Here is a 7,229-nt window from a genome sequence, read left to right on the forward strand (position 1 = left end):
TAAAAAAGATGTCAATAAAAAATATGGATGACGGCAGACACTATATCGCCAAAATTCAAAATAAAGAACAGCTTTACTAGTTTATAAATGAGAAAGAAGTTTTTTCTTTAAAAATTCTCCGATTTCCGGGATTTTTAAGAGTTTTTAACACTTTTTCGTGAAATCCCCAAAATACTCTCAGGGAACACCAGTGAGAAACTTATCATAAACCGTAAAGCAAACAGCTATGTGCCTCCCCCACCCTTCATTCTGTTCGATCCTTAGGGAATGCTGTAAATTGTACCATGAAAGCTTGTAATGAAAATGCAGGTACAGATGGATATTACCATATGGTCCGTATTTTTTGACAGTCCATTTTTTTTCAACGAACCTAATTCTGAAATGGAAGGACTACTGAAAATCGTCGTTTAGTAAAATGTTTTTCACGGAGAAAAAGTTGAACATATAATAAATATGAAAAGATGCCTTTGTATTTTAAATACAGTATTCAACAGCAGGCAAATTGCCCGTTCAAGTATTACGTCATCATCGATGGGGGGGGGGGAGGGGGTTTCCAATTTGCTTACTTTTGCTGACAAGGGGGGGAGGGCGGTTTGAAAGATGCTTACGTCATCAACCACCGTTTATGAAAATTTTAAATAGTTTTAATGACATCTTACTCGGTGCGCCAAAAACGAGAAAAACCTTTCGATAGTTTGTGGGCACTTGAAGTAACATTTTCCCCCATTATGCGGCGGATCACTTAAATAATCTGAGAATGTGCCGCGAGTAACTTGAGTGATGTAGAACCACACTATGGGGCCACTTAAGTGCTCTAAAACTACGTCACATGTCACTCAAGGGATCTCTGAATGTGCCACGGGCCGCTTAAATGCTCTGGAATTGTGCTACGGGCCGCTTAAATGCTCAGGAATTGTACCACGGGACACTTAAGCGATCCGTAAATGTGCCGCTTAGTTCATTTTTACAAAATTAGGTTTGAGGAGGGCAGGCCGCATCAGACAACCCCCAGGGTCATATTTGGTTCGCGGGCCAAGGGACTATATGCAATTTATCATTATATGGCTTAAAGGGTCGCAATGAATTTATTAAATATATACATTTTGAGTTCATAGCCTTCAAATAACGTTGAAATTAACAGAAATCGATTATAATAACATATAAAAGTATTTTCTAACGAAATTTCAAATTTACAAAATAATATATTATTTTTGCATTAAAATAATAAATTTTTGATCGTGGGAAGGGGCACGAGCCCTCCCCCTATGCCCCCCCCCACTCCGCGTACGTCTCTGATCCCACCAATATGCGTTAGAATTCAGAGGTGCAGAGCTGATGACGAAATTTTGCTGACAAGTGGGGGGGGGGGGGTCAGAGTTTTGCAGACTTTTGCTGATACGGGGGGGGGAGGGGGTCAAAAATGACTAAAAATTTGCTTACGTAATACTTGACCGACCCCTGAAAAAAAACATGTCCGTACAAAATACGGATGCCAAATAAAACCAAAACAAAGCAACTCAATATAAAAACATATATCATGAAAAAAAAGAAACTAATAGTTAATGCTACATAATACACTACCCATAAAAACATTAAGTTTGCCTCAATCTAAGTACGGGGTGGCTTCTCGATTTATCGCAATATGGTTATCGTATTTCTTTTCAAATGCACCAATTGTGTTACATTTCACGATCCTAGGAGGTGGTAAGCTATTCCATTTATTCACAACCCTATTAGAGGTAAAACTCCCTCCGAAACCACAACCTGGAATTGTCCCTTACTATTACGGTGTATTAATAACTCATGCAAATACAAACGCAATGGCCACAAAAGCAAATTGACCAGCGAGATAGCTGAAAAAAAAAGATGCCCGTAAAAAATATGGATGTCAAATATAAGCAAAATACAGCAGCGCAATATAACAGCATGTATCACGAAAAAAAACACCCATGGTCTACCTATCTTTCCCGTTGGAAATTTTAAACGCTTCGATCATATCCCCCCGATGACTGTGTTCCTCCAATGTAAGCATATTCAAGAGATCGAGTCTTCCTTCATGTTAGGAGAACGCGCAGAGACCTTTTTTAAGAAGGAAACCGAGCATTCTATTCCCTTTTTTGACCACCACTGAACAATGCTCAGAAAACTTAATCCCGCTCGCCAATGAGAATTTCCAAGTTGATGACCCTAGTTGCATCTGGGATAGTAACATCATTCAAATCGTCAGTGTAACGTGAGTTGTTCGAACTAAAATGAGCGCCAATGAACTTATCAACACTAAAATTCATGTTCCATTTATTTGTCCAAGCTGCAGTCATATTCAAATTCGTCTGGAGCATCTCCCAATCGCTTGACTTCCCGGCTACCCCCATCAACTTCACGTCATCTGCGGATTTGCAAACATCCCGTCGATACCCTGATCGAGTTTATCGATAAAAAGGGAAAAAGGTAGGAACCGAGGGTCCTTATTTGAGGGACTTCATTCTTCACACCTGCCCAATCAGAAAATTCCCCGTTCACCACAACCCGTTGTGACCTATCTCTCAACCACGATTCTATCCAATCCAATAAGTTGATCCCAATTTCATGTAGATTTCACCATTAAAATAAAAGAGTTTAACATGTTTTACCCGATGGAATGCCTTCTGAAAATCAATGTAAACAACATCTACGATTTTACCTTTTTCCCCCAAAGCCTTAAAGAGATTTTCCACCCCGCCTTGTTTTTTCAATTGGGTTCCCTGAACTTGTTGTGACGGCCCTGTTTGTATTTCTCAGGGGTGAGGTATGGTTCAACAAAGAAAATGTACCGGGTGGGCCCTAAGTGAGCTAATTAGATGTAGAATAATTTACATCCGTAAATTACTATAAAGAGAAGGCTTGTACTCTCTCAATACTGTATAAAACGATTCTGTTGTTTCTCTATTGGGCAATTTTATTAGGAACGTGAACAGCATATTTCATTTCACCCTTACAGTGGTAATCCCGAGATATCTCGTCGTCTTAAAACCTTCTCCTAGCAAGTACATGAGTCAAGTAAGTCTAATAAAAATACTCCATGATAATATAAAATGTATTGTTTATTTAACAATGATAAAATTAAGCTGTATACTTGAAGTCTTGTTGATATTCCACGATGCCATCGTTGAAGAATCATAATCGCGGTTTGGTTTTCATCTTAGGTATCTTTGCATAGCAATAGCATAAATGGTATGGCGTATTCATAATATCGCAAGGGACATGACCAAAAAAATATCCATCTTTCCAGCATCGTTGATTGCAACCTCTATGGTAGCACCACGGGCGGTTGGAAGCAGCTGAAAGAGAGATGAAATTCGAAATCATGACCCCGCGCATGTTCTGCATAGTCAGAAGATATAATCATTGATAATCATAAATTAAAGAAACAAAGATAATCATGGATTATCAATCAGATTTGAAAGGTATAATCATTTCTACATAATCTCCATAGTCTTAATCATTTTCAACATGAAAAGTTTCGGTGAATATAGTTCAGCTCTACTTATTAATTTTTTTATGTTACTGAAATTACAGTTTCTTGATCGGAAGCAAATCCGACTAAGCCTATTTATTCAAATTACCGGCGCGCAGAGCAGCAACGGTTTCAAGTGCGCAGAACAGCAGACACACAAGAAGTACGCACGCAATCTTCATGACTGTTGATCAAACTTCGATACTGAAAAGACAAAACAAAAGAATATCTTCAAAATCTCGCCAATGTTATAAATGTATCCCGTACTACTTTGCCGGTCATATACAGTGAAACCCCTCCTTTATCAGACACCCGCGGGACGAAAACAATTACCAGTAAAGGAGTGGTGACTGTATCAGAGAGGGGGTGGGTCCCTGTTTAAAATGCATTGTATAATATTAACAATAACTGAAATGGTTCTTTATTTGTATATGAATGGAATTCCGATAATATGAGGGGCGTTTAAAGTCATGAAAATACATATTTATTGCACGGATACGCAATAAAAATTACAAAAGAAAAATACTGTATTATACAAAGTTTAAATACTGAATTTTGTATCTTTTGGAAAAACTGATAATTTGAGTTTGTTTGATAACTTATGTTTGAGAAAATGAACTGATCATTTGTTTGTTTGATTTGCAAAACGCGTGTGTTTTAACTCCTTCAAAATTTTGTGACTCCTTCAAATATAATTTAAGCAGGGGCAGCTAAATGCAATTACTCTCCGCCATTGTGTTTACAGGGGAAATGTGTTTAATCCTTACAGCGACAATACCGAGATATCTCGTCAAACTTGGACTGCTTTATTTCTGTCACCCCTAAAACATCTCGGGTTCTTAAAATGCTTTGATTACGATACTGATAATCCCAAAATGGTCGGTAAAGTTGTTTTTATAGCCAAACATGTTTTACACCCCCCCCCCCATCGATCAACTGCCAGTGAGCGGAGTCAGCTTTTGTTCAAAGTTAGATAACAGAAGGAGAGGGAAAGAAAGAAACGATGTTTTTTTTCTCCTTTCTTTCAGTACACAGTACATAGTTACTATATACAGTTACTATAAATAACGCAAAACGATTTTTTTTCCCGCCGAAAAAGAAAGCATTGGTCTTTCTAGAAAGCCACACATTTTATGGCAAAAGTGTCTTTGATGCAAAGAATACGAGTGATACAAAGATGTCTTTATATAATAGTGAAGGGAAATAAAAACCATGGGCGGAGTCAATTTCCTTGTTTTGTTGTTGGGGGCGGGAGGAAACATTTATCAGCTCGAAATCGGAAAAAAAAATTCTTCTTCAAAATAGGTGGCGATTTCTAGAAATTTTAGTAATTTCCAATGTGGCAGTTGCGATGCGGATCAAGAAAATTTTAAACACCATTTAAATGGTTAATCGATGCATTGAATTCGTTTGCAAGAGCACGCACTCCTACTTTATGATTTGATTGCATTCAAGACATCAAATTTTTCTCTCTCCATGCATAGTGATAGAGAGCGACGATTACTAGAGCTAGCACTATTAAACAGCGTGGAATAATGTGGAATACACCAGCACAAATATTAACACACGTTATTTCAGATCCTAAACGGACATCAGAGCTGCCAAACATTAACAAAATCCAAGCCAAAATTCCATTGAAAGGTAACCAAATAATAGAAAGTTGATAAAATATTAAAACTTTTGATGCCATCTAGTGAGCACAGTGGGAACCAAAATTTCAATTATTCGTGTGTCCGTATAAGGGTTTTAGTCGAATGGAACGAATGATAAAAATGGTGCCGTTACTGCATCTAAGAGTGACCTTTAAACAGGGGTTCAAAATGCGTTATTTAAATAGGCTTTTTGCCAGGAAATTTTAATTTGATCTTAAAGCAGGGGTGATCGGTAAGAGGGGGGTTTTACTATAATATGAATGAATATACTGTGTTATATGATATATTAGTTATAACACCGTAGACCAGGAGTGCAAGTTCGGGATAGCGGGATATTTTCGGCTTTTGAGTTCCCAGTCAATGCCATGTGTTTTATCAGTTCATAGCCGCGGTCCAATGGTAACGGCGGTCCAAATGTTACCCCGATGTACGGTATTCAATTTGTTACTGAATAATGTGTCATTCTCTCAGGGAAATTATTGCGTTAAATGCTATAAAATATCACGGGCCGTAGGGCCACGGGGTATCGTGTAAGTGCTAACGCGACCTTTATCTCATCAACCGTTTGTCGTAGAGATATGATTTCATGATTTATATTTAAAAAATGCTCAAAATGTGTTCAAAAATTACTCTGCACTGGTTTTGAAAGTGAAAATACAGTGTGCCACAAAATAGAAAAATCTGAATTTTTATACGGTTCCCCCTGTCCGATAACGTTAATTAGAAAATTCCAGAGATATTTCAATTTAAAAATCGTAGAAAAGTTTGGAAAGGGCAGCATAAATGAGGGAAAGAAGCGTTGTGTCCATTTGCCGCTGTGGTGGTCGAGTGGTTATAGTGACGGACTCGCGATGCGAGGATCCGGGTTCGAACCCCACAGTGGTGGTCGGCTGAAGTTGGTTTTCTGTGGTTCCCAACTTCAAGGCGCAAATGCGAGCCGATCTCCCCGTTAAAAAGTCTCGCCACAGAGAGCAACAGTCCTACAACGATAAATCATTCAATCATAACACTTCACTCATAGTTAGAAAAACTGGTGGCAGATGGCAGCACTACACATAACAAGCATTACAGGGAAACAAAAAACTTCACGTCAGGTTTCACTACACGTACAGGCACATTCCCGCATGTACCGATTCGTTGGGGGTTCTGAGGGGGGTGGGCGAGGTGCATGTGTGGTGTAGCAGTAGTAGGTAGGGCCTCCAAAGAATGGCTCGGGATCCATGATGTTCTTAAGTCAGCCACCTCGTTGGGCAATTTGCCTGTTGTGGCGTTGTATTTGTATTGTATTTGTATTGTATTAGTATTTTGTTGCAATTTCCCAACTTTTCGCAGAATTTTAAATTAAAATATCTCTGTGAATATTGCAGTTAAAACCATTATTACTATCATTTTGTTGGTCTCAGGAGAGGCAAGGCAACAACTTTCCAATTGGAAGTTACAAGACAAGGGGGCCCGTCTAAAAATTTAGATTTTTTTTATTTGATAACGCACTGTATTTCCACTTTCAAAGCTAGTACAAGACAATTTTTGAACGCCTTTTTTTTTTAAAATTGGAACTATACCACTGTGAGAAACGGTTCATGAGATAGAGGCCGCATTAGCGATTCCAGTACACCCTGTATAGCCCGGGGAATAAAAGTTATATCCTTAGCATAAACACACACCGAGTCAAAAATGGACTCACCTGGAAATACGTTTTGTGGGTTAGTGAGAATAATTTTAATATTCGTTCATACCTAACGCTTATATACATTATATATTCTACGAGATATTGCGCACGCGCGACATACGTATTATCGTAACAATGACGTTGCTAATTTGAATTTCAAAAACATTCTTCTGGTTCGTGTTCACACCTGCTATTTCGATTGAAGAGATTTTCCTTTAGTGTGGAAACCTCGACGTAACACTTGAAATGCCACACAAACAGAGCTTGATTAATGTTAACTACGAGTTGCTTCACCGTAAACTCGAACTTTTTGGCAATTTTTTTTGTTAAAATTTCATATTTATTGCCAAATACAAAACCCAGTATTGTTACTAATTTTAGGTCCTGGTGAACTTTTTTCATACCCCCCTTATAG

At 38.2% G+C, this 7,229-nt stretch overlaps 1 long non-coding RNA gene across 2 annotated transcripts; it reads right to left on the bottom strand.

The window, feature by feature from the left end:
• Positions 1–3,062: 3,062 nt before the first annotated feature.
• On the bottom strand, positions 3,063–6,855 carry LOC149079858 (uncharacterized). 2 transcript variants are annotated; one of them, XR_016193650.1, is made up of 3 exons: positions 6,830–6,855; positions 3,603–3,697; positions 3,063–3,317 (listed from the first exon to the last, which is right to left on the bottom strand). It is a non-coding gene; the product is annotated as an uncharacterized LOC149079858 (long non-coding RNA). The 2 variants fall into 2 exon arrangements; XR_016193649.1 differs by lacking the exon at positions 6,830–6,855 and having other exon boundaries at positions 3,603–3,740.
• Positions 6,856–7,229: the final 374 nt, after the last annotated feature.

Source organism: Pholcus phalangioides, unplaced genomic scaffold (assembly GCF_987345545.1).
Source record: "Pholcus phalangioides strain wild (caught in Gottingen) unplaced genomic scaffold, Ppha-v1.0 ptg000012l_1, whole genome shotgun sequence".
Classification (NCBI taxonomy): domain Eukaryota; kingdom Metazoa; phylum Arthropoda; class Arachnida; order Araneae; family Pholcidae; genus Pholcus; species Pholcus phalangioides.